This window comes from Nannospalax galili, unplaced genomic scaffold, assembly GCF_000622305.1.
Source record: "Nannospalax galili isolate Female #2095 unplaced genomic scaffold, S.galili_v1.0 scaffold957, whole genome shotgun sequence".
Classification (NCBI taxonomy): Eukaryota; Metazoa; Chordata; class Mammalia; order Rodentia; family Spalacidae; genus Nannospalax; species Nannospalax galili.
The window spans coordinates 402,455-410,832 of NW_008340047.1; the positions used below are offsets into that span (position 1 = coordinate 402,455).

General features: G+C 42.1%; 1 pseudogene; it reads left to right on the plus strand.

Annotated features, from left to right (window-relative positions):
- The first annotated feature begins 364 nt into the window (after positions 1-364).
- On the plus strand, positions 365-4,524 carry LOC103735600 (annotated as a pseudogene).
- Positions 4,525-8,378: the final 3,854 nt, after the last annotated feature.

Sequence of the window (8,378 nt, forward strand, 5' to 3'; positions counted from 1 at the left end):
AGGTTTTGCTTATTTTAACAGGTACTGATATTAAAAGTCCGCCATTCTGCTCCTCCCTGACAGCTCTCTGGGCGGGAGAACCATTGTTTAAAAAAGAGTATGCTTGTAGCTGGGTGTGTACATTTAGAATCCCAGCACCAGGAGGTTCAGGCAGGAGGATCACAAGTTTGAGGTCAGCCTGGGCAACATCACAATACCCTGCTTCAAAAAGAAAATGGAAAACATGGTTTGTTCATGATGGCAGTGTGACCCCTTGTACAGACATGGTGACATTTTAGTGATAATAAATGATAATGCCCAGTGGTGAGCATTTGCATCCCTTCCAACCTCATACTGTTAAGAATAACACTGCAAGGCCTTCAGGATGGCTCAGTCGGAAAAGGTGCTTGCTACCCAATGATACAAGTTTTACAACCTGAGTTCAAGCCCCAGAACGCATGCAAAGGTGGAAGGAGAGAACTGACTCCACAAAATTGTCCTCTGACCTCCACACATACACTGTGGCACATGTGCCCCCCACCAATAATAAATAAATAATCTTTTACAGGATTGGGGCATGGCTCAGTAGTAGGACACTTGCCTAGCCTATGTGAGGCCCTGGGTTTGATCCTCAGCACTAGAAAAAAGAATCATATACAAACCTAATTTCACTGATATGCTTTTTTGTTTTTTAAGCAGGAAGAAAGTCTGGGAGTCCAATAAGACTTATTTTTGAACTTGAACCTCCACTTATCATTCCCATATTTCCCCCTAGATTCTAAAACCCAGGCATAAAGAATGCTCCTACCTGCAGCAAGCAAGTATTCCAGATGTTCCTAGAGGGTAAATACATTGCCCTTCCGCAGAAAACAAGCTACTTCCTCAGCACCTTCACTGTGAGATCCCATTTCGCAAGGAATCGTTTTATATAAACACACTCCCTCTTTTAGATGTCAACCCTTGAATATATACTGCTTATTATATAAAGCGAGAGGTTCTTGGGGTTCCCCAAGAATTGTCCTGGAAAGAAAATTGGTTTTGAAATGAGATGGGCAGTGTTTTAATTCACAGAGCATTCTCATTTGGGACAACACTTTCACAAAACCTGGATATTAGGTAAGCTGAGCTGGGGACTGGCTGCTGGCTGAGGTATGAATGACACAGCTCAGGAAGGGCTATATTCCTGAAGTCAAACAGAATATGCATTTATGCTGGACCTCTCCTCTTTCAAATGTCTCTGCATGTCTTGCATTTTGGTAGATAATGAATAACGCATCATTTTTAAACTATGCAAATATTTTAAATAGAATTAAAACCAAGAAGCTATTTAAAATTTCACTATCAAAATGTGCTCAGCTGCCAGAACTATTTTAAGCTGTTTTCTCAGTAAATGTGAATACTTATGTATACTCAAGCTTTCATAGTACAGTGCATTTTAATTAAAGTATTTAGACAAATGCTCCTGGGTTATAGATTTATTTTAAAAACTGGGTGTCAGAGCCATGTGATGGGGCACACCTATAATCCCAATATGTAGGAGGTAGAAACAGGAGGATCAGGAGTTCAAGGCTAGCCTAGGCTACATGGCACCATTGAGGCCAGTTTTGGCTACATAAAACTTTATCTGACTTTATCTAAAAAACAAAACAAAACTACCAGTCAGGGGCTGGAGAGATGGCTCAGTGATTAAGAGCACTGGTGGCTGCTCTTGCAGAGGACCTGGGTTCCACTCCTACACCTACCCACATGGTGGCTCACACCTAGCTGTAGCTACAGTTCTAGGGGATCTGATGTCCTCTTTTCTCCATGGGCACCAGACCTGCATATGGTGCCCATTTGTGCATGCGTGCAAACACTCATTCCCATAAAGTAAAAATAGATGTTTTAAAAACACCAAATGAAAAACTGGAAGTCAGGTTTGGAAGTACATACCTGTACTCCCAAGCACTGGGGCAAGGGCTGAGGCTGGAGGACTGAGAGTTCAAGGTCATCTTGGACTACATAGGGAGACCTTATCAAAGACAAACCAACCCGTCTACCATAAAGGGTGCCAGTGAAAAGGGGCAAGCCACAAAAGGATACACACTGCTCCCTGGTGGTAGAGGGGAAACAGAAGCCTTTTCTAAAAGGGGAGCCAGATGGCCATGCTAAAAATTGACTGACAAGGTTGGAGAGATGGCTCAGTGGTTAAGAGCACTGACTGCTCTTGCAGAGGACCTGGGTTCAGTTCTCAACACCCACATGGTAGCTAACAACCATCGGTAACTCCTGTTCTAGGGGATCCAATGTCCCCTCTGACCTCCATGGGTACTGCACAACATGGGTGCAAAACACCAACTCCTCCTTAAGGAAGGGTCAGCAGTGGAGACCAGGTCTATTTTACCATTTCCACGTCTCAGAGGACTGTGGCTGAGCACCATTTTGAGGGAGAACCTATTGTTTAAGACCGACATACCCCAAGGGCCTGATCTTAAAGTATAACCACAAGCCAGGGAGCTTGTAATCAACCTGGCACAGCCATGGGAGGCAGTCATGGACAGGGGCCACTGACAGGTTGGACAGTTCAAGTGGCAGAAGGCTCAGCTCAACTGTGAAGGGTACAGTGAACACACACTTGGTGGCTAAGAGCTAAGCCCATGATCTGAGCTTAACTGTAGAGTGTGATAGCCATGAGCCTGAGGTCCCAGGGTAGGTCAGCCTCTGGCCCAGGCCTTCTTGAGGTCCATGGTCTCAGGGAATGAGCATTCTGCATCCACAGCTGTGCCCCTCCAGTGGAGGGTGGGGGTGGGGGTTAATGCTGAATGGGTTTTGAAAGTACAGAGACTGGTTCTCCTATACAGATCTCAGCCATGTTTGCTTTCCCAACTACCAATGTATCTCACTTGGGAGACACTCCCTGCTCAGCACATTGGCCATCCCACAGGAAACAAACTGGGGAGTCTCCAGAGTGAGAGAACCTGCCCATCCCACAGGCTGTAAAACTAAGCATGGCCAACAGAGGCTCCCAGTCCTCCAAGAAGGGAAGCTACTAAAGTTGTGGACAGCTGTGCTGAACATCTGTCACCTGCCCATCCCAGGTTCAGCACCAGCCCAAAATGATAGAAGGATAAGAATCTCCAGGTTCAGGCTGATGGAGAACAGGATGAAGAAGAGAAGGATGATGGTGACGCTAAAGAGATTTGCACTCCTACCCACTGGTCTAAGCTTGATCCAGAGTCCATGAAGGTAACTGATCTCCGAAAAGAATTAGAAAGTCGTGCTCTTAGTTCCAAAGGATTAAAATCCCAGCTAATAGCGCGATTGATGAAACAGCTTAAAGCAGAAAAATAAAAAGAGGAACAGAAGGAATCAGAGAAGTCTGAAAAGGAGGAGGAAGATGAGGATGACGGGAAATCTGAAGATGATATAGAGGAGGAAGAAAGGAAAGGCCAAGAGGAAATGGATCGCCAGCCTCGGGAAAGAAGATACATTTTGCCCAATGAACCAGCCATAATTGTGCATCCAAACTGGCTGTGAAAAGTGGCAAGTTTGATAGCAGCATAATGTCTTTGAGTGTCCTTTTGGATTACAGATTAGAGGATAACGAAGAACATTCATTTGAGGTTTCATTGTTTGCAGAACTTTTCAACGAAATGCTTCAAAGAGATTTTGGGGTCAGAATATACAAATCATTACAGAAGAGCAAAAAAAGATGAGAGAAAAGATAAAAAATAAAAGAAGAAAGAGATAATATCAATGAACCAAAACCCAAATGGAGAAAATCAGGCGACGATAAAGATAAAAAAGAAGATGGAGATGGGAGGAAGGAAGAAGATAAAAGAAAAGATGATTCTAGAGCTGATGAGGAACCTGGAGAAGATAATAATCCAGATGAATATGACCCAATGGAAGCAGAGGAAGCAGGGGGTGAAGGAGATGATCGGGATGAGGAAGCGATGAACAAATGCTTCGAGATGAAAAAAGAGATGTTAACAGACACTGCAAGGAACTCTCTAAAGATAAGGGAAAGGAAAAGACTCAGACGATCACAGTTAACAGGGATCTGTCAATGGCCTTTGTTTATTTTGGTCAAAGCCATTGTGGTTACCTTCTTGGAAAGGATTGGGAAGAAATACTACACAATCTTGGACTGCATCTTTCTCAGGCTCAGGTAAAGAAATTTCTTAATAAATAGTACTCTGAGAATCCTGCTTTTATCAGAAATTAACAGACACCTCAAAAGATGATGAAAATCATAAAGAATCAGAATCACTGCAGGAAGATATGCTAGGAAATAGATTATTACTTCCAACACCAACAGTGAAACAGGGATCAAAGGACGTAGAAGAAAATGTGGGACTTATTGTATACAATGGTGCAATGGTTGATGTTGGAAGTCTCTTACAAAAATTGGAAAGGAGAGAGAAAGTGAGAGCTGAGGTAGAGCAGAAGCTTCAGTTCCTAGAAGAAAAAACAGTTGAAAATGGAAAAACCATATTGAATTTGGAGAGTACCAACGAAAGCCTCGCTGATGAACTCAGAGAAGTGAAAAAGGACCTTGTCTAGTAATAATCAGACACAGACAGATTAGAGATGCATGCACCAACATCTAAGTGTTATTAGCAAAAACAATGAGTATTTCTGTAAGAATATTAAAAATAACAACAAATAAAATTTAAAAAGCTGTTTTCTTAGTAAATAAATATTTTCCAAGCACTCAGCCTTCCATATTCCAATGCATTTTTCTTTTTACTATAATCACTTTTCTTTTTTACTATAATTTTAACATTTTGAATTTACTTTATTTACTTTATTTTTTAAAAGCTTTTAGCCAAGCATGATGGTGCATGCTTTTAGTCCAAGCACTCGGGAGGCAGAGGCAGGCAAATCTTTGTGAGTTCAAGGCCAGCCTGGTCTACAATAGTGAGTTCCAGGCCAGCTGGGGCTGCAGGGAGACCCTGTCTCAAAAAGACCAAAAAAAATAAAAAAAGCTTTTGTGCTTTGTTTATGCATTTTTATTATTGGGCAACCCAATTTTTTAAAGATTTATTCTGATTCTTATCTATTTGTGTGTGTGTGTGTGTGTGTGTGTATGTGTGTGTGTGTGCATGCATGCCACATAAGCAGTGCGCTCAGAGACCGGAAGGGAGTCAGATTGCTCTAGAGCTGGAGTTACAGGTGGTTGTGAGTCACCAGACACTGGTCATCTGCATCTCTCCATCTCTCCAACTCTCCAGGTCCCAATTTTTTGTTTTTATCTCTTGCTTTTTTTCTTTTCCTAGTCATAATATTCTTTATTCTTTATCCTTTAAAAATCTTAACTTTACCTCTACTCCCTTCTCCTCGTTCCCCCTTTATTTCATTCATTTAGTCTCCATAGATTTTTTTTTTCCCTAATTAGTTTTTGGCTTCGTACCACATTCTCCATTACTTTCAGCATTTTCTGTCCTGTGGTCGTTGTTGTTCACTTTAACTGATTTAAATTTTTTTATTTACTTATTTTTATTTTATGTGTATGCATATTTGCCTGCATGTTTGTAAGTGCACCTGTGTTGTGCAATGTCTGAAGAGGCCAGAAGTGGGCATCAGATCCCCTGGAACTGGAGTTACACATGGTTGTTAGCCTCTCTGTGGGTGCTAGGAGCAAAAGCAGCCCGTGCTCTTCATTGCTGAGCCATCTCTCCAGCCCCTTTAACTGATTTTAAGTGTTTCTATATCTTGTTCAGTGTGGTGTTGTCATACCAGTTTGTTTTTTCCCCCTCTCTGAGTGGTATTGTGGATTGAGCCCTCAGGAGTGGGCTACAGGTCTCCAAATAAAGCCAGAGAGACATTCAGTCTAAACAACAGTGGGGAGATCACAGCACAGAAATACTAGAAAATACAAAGCACCACAGTGCTTTCAAGAGACCATAATTCCCCAAGTCCAGAGGCACTGAAATGGTTGAAATGCTGGACAAAGAATTCAAAAGTCTACTTCTGATTGTGTGTGTGTGTGTGTGTGTGTGTGTGTGTGTGTATGTGTAACTCACTGTGTAACTAGACTGGCCTCAAACTCAGAGAGACCCACCTGCCCGTCCCCTCCTGAGAGCTAGGATGAAAGGTGTGCATCACCAAACCCAAACCCAGCTTGAGCAGGTCCTTTGGAAGAGCAATAAGCATTTTTTGGTCTTTTTGAGACAGGGTCTCCCTGTAGTCACAGCTGGCCTGGATTCAGTATGGACACCAGGCTGGCCTTGAATTCACAGAGATCTGCCTGCCTCTGCCTCCTGAGTGCTGGGACTAAAGGCGTGCGCCACCACACCCAGCCCCAGTTATATTTCTTATAGACAACAAATTGTTGACTCTTTAAAAACATTTTATTTATTTGTTTTTATGTCTATGAGTGTTTTGCCTGCATGTATGTGAGTGCACTCATGTCATGCAGTGCTAGAGAAAACCACAAGAGAGCATCAGAGTCCTTGAAACTGGAGTTACAGCCCATTATTAGTAGCCACGCAGGTGCTGGGAATTGACTGGGTCCTCTACAAGAGCAACCAGTACTCTTAACCACTGAGCCCTCTCTCCAGCTCCAGTTTTATTGTTGAATCTTATTGTCTAGTCCAATCTGCTAGCTTGTGTTTAATTAATTAATTAAAGACAGGGTCTCATATAGCCCACACTGGCCTGGAACGCTTCATGTAGCTGAGGCTGACCTTGAACTCTGAATTTTACTGCTTCTACTTCCCAAGTGCTGAAATTATAGGCATGTGCCACCATACCTAGCTTGATCTGTGTTTTTGTTTTTGTTTTTTTTTTTTTTGGTCTTTTTGCTGGAACTCACTATGTAGACCAGGCTGGCCTTGAACTACAGAGATCCGCCTGCCTCTGCCTCCCAAGTGCTGGGATTAAAGGCATGTGCCATCACACCCGGCTGATCTGTGTTTTAATTGGAGAGTGGAGGGGTTTACTGATGACTGTAATTTTTGGGTTCGTTTTTGGGTTCATTCTTTCTCACTTATTCACATCTGGGGTTCTCTGGTTTACTAAGGTAGACACAGCTGACTAATTCTTTCCCAGCAATCCTTTGTTCTTCTATTCTCGGGAAATTGATTCTTTCCTGTGATCTTTTGATTGAGACTTTTTCTACCTCTGTGTGCGTAATTCCTTTAAACATCTTCAAGGAAGACAGTGATAATGAGTTGTTTTAGTTTGTGCTTGTCTTGAAATATCTTTATTTCTCTGTCAGTTTTTTGTTTGTTTTTATTTTTATTTTTGCTTTCTGAGACAGGGTCTCCCTGTAGCCTCAACTGGCCAACAACTCACTCTGTAGCTCCTTCTGCCTCTGTCTCCTGCGGGCCAAGATTACAAGCATAGGCCACCACAGCCAGCTTTGTGGTTTTTATTTGATTAAGTTTTCATTGCCAACATTTCTGTTTGTTTTTTCAGCCTCTCATTTTGCTGCCAAATTTCTCATCCATGTTGTTAATTTCGTATCTACGTCCTGAGTTTATTTTTCTGCCAAATTTCTCATCCATGTTGTTAATTTCGTATCTACGTCCTGAGTTTATTTTTCTGCCAAATTTCTCATCCATGTTGTTAATTTCGTATCTACGTCCTGAGTTTATTTTTCTGCTTCATTCATCTGTTTGTTTCCTCTTTGAAATCAGTGATTATTTTAGAAATGGACTTTAGGCTGGTAAGACAAGTCACTGGGTAAATGTGCCTGCTGCCAAGTCTGACAGTCCGAGTTTGATCTCCAGGACCTACATGGGAGAAGGGGATAACTGATTCCTGACAGTTGTCTTCTGACCTTCACACACTAGCCATGGCACATACACAATTTTGTGTGATTCTTTTTTTAAAAAAATTTTTTTTTGCTTTTTTTTTTTTTAATGTGTGTATGCAAGTGCATCCATGCCATGCAGTACCCATGGAGGAGAGAAGAGGGTGTGGGATCCCCTGGAACTGGAGTTACAGATGGTTGTTAGCTGCCATGTGGGTGCTGAGAATCAAACCTGGGTCCTCTGTAAAAGCAGTCAGTGCTCTTAACCACTGAGCCATCTCTCCAGCCCCTTCATGTTATTCTTAAAAACAAACAATAAACAACAACCACAAAAAAATACAAAGGATCTGAGTTCAGTTCCCAGCACCCACACCGGTCAGCTCACAAGCACCTGTAACTCAAGATTCAGGGAAGCGATGCCCTCTTCTGGCCTCCATGTATACCTCCACACATGTATCATACATGCACAGAAACAAACATGGATGTAAAATAAAAAATAAAGATAAGTGTAAAAAAGAAACATAGCTCACTGACAAAGATACACACAGAGAGGGGAGAGAAAGAGGTCATTTTTTCCTTCTCTCTTCTTTTTAAATTGAATTTTTGCAATTTTCATACAGTATAATTTGGGGGGGATTAGAGTCCCTCCTGTATCCAT